Source organism: Trichosurus vulpecula, chromosome 4 (assembly GCF_011100635.1).
Source record: "Trichosurus vulpecula isolate mTriVul1 chromosome 4, mTriVul1.pri, whole genome shotgun sequence".
In the NCBI taxonomy this organism is placed as follows: Eukaryota; Metazoa; Chordata; class Mammalia; order Diprotodontia; family Phalangeridae; genus Trichosurus; species Trichosurus vulpecula.
This window is the reverse complement of record NC_050576.1, coordinates 224,661,137-224,662,539: the sequence shown is the minus strand read 5'-3', so window position 1 is coordinate 224,662,539 and position 1,403 is coordinate 224,661,137.

Below are 1,403 nucleotides of genomic sequence, written 5' to 3'. Positions count from 1 at the left end.
AGTTCTGCTGCTGTATGCCCTAGGGCAAAGCACTTTTCCTATTTAGGCCTCAGTTTACTCCCCTAAAAAATGAGAGAATTGGACCAGATGATCACAAAAGTCCCTTCCCTCTCTAAAAATGTATGAACCTAGTCAGGTAATCCTTTTGACATAGAGTCTATGTACCAGACAACTCTAAAACTACAAGTTGCTTAATGCCCAACCACATTGATAGAGGGAGTTTACTCACCAGGAGTTCTCCACACTGATGTAATCACAGGTGCAGACCAAAAACAAATAAACAAACGAAAAAAATCATATACACTCAAAGCACCACAGGTACCATGAAACTGGGTAAAAACTTAATGATGATAGTTATTTTTTCTTCATCCTTGAGTCAACTTTGGAAACACAATTATGCCAAACAGAAAATAACTGTAATCCTGGCAACTATCGACTGTTTTCATGTTGAACAAAATGAACCACTGGCCATTCAACCTTTATTGAGTTGTTTTCTTCCCTTCATCCAGATTGTTCTCTGTCTGTATTTGAGACATTTTCTGTAAGTCAGCTATTTCTTAGAAATAACTAGAAGCATTAATATGTCTTTAGCTATATAGGTAATTTATGAACACGCCCCAGAATGACTTGAGCCAGGAGAGAATCCGCTTCATTTGGATTCTTTGAAAGTTCTCCTTTAGCTTCTCAAAGGCAATGAGTTTTTAGTTTAGTTTTTAATTCCCCAGTGTCTACTTCCCAGCTTTGCAGATACCAGGTGCTCAAAAACTTGTGTTGACTGACTGAAATTTCAATTCCCTTGCACTGTCAACTGAGGGCTCAAAATTCACAACATGGGATGGGACTTAGAATGTCATAAAAAACTAAGCTGTTAAAATATAAGGCTCCAGAATCTGTGATCTGATCTCCTTGTCAAGCATATCGGGTAGCATACAAGAGTGATCACTGAAATAAAGCCAGTAAGGGGAAGTAAACCTGGTAAATGGTTTGCCTGACGCTAACTCAGCAGAACTATTTTCCATCCCAAATGCAATCATCCTTTTAACAACTGGCATGAGCTACACAATGAACTTGCTATATCACCTTTCACATTTTTTGTTGTTGCTTATTTTTTTATCTAAACCTATTATTTCATCTGTGTAAAGTACTCCTGGTATAGAAATTTCCTCCATCAATGCAGATTGGCAAGTCATCTGCAACCAACAGTCTTAGAGGGTTATGGAACTACTGAGAGGTTAAGTAATTTGCCAACTATCTAGAACTTCAAGTTCCTCCTCTGGAAAATGAAGGAGTTCAACTACTAAGTTAAGTGATCTTTAAGTTCCCCTTCAGTTCAAAAATCTCCTGACTCTGTATTTATTCCCCTTCAGATCCCTGAACTGTGCTGCCACCAATAAACTGCAGCC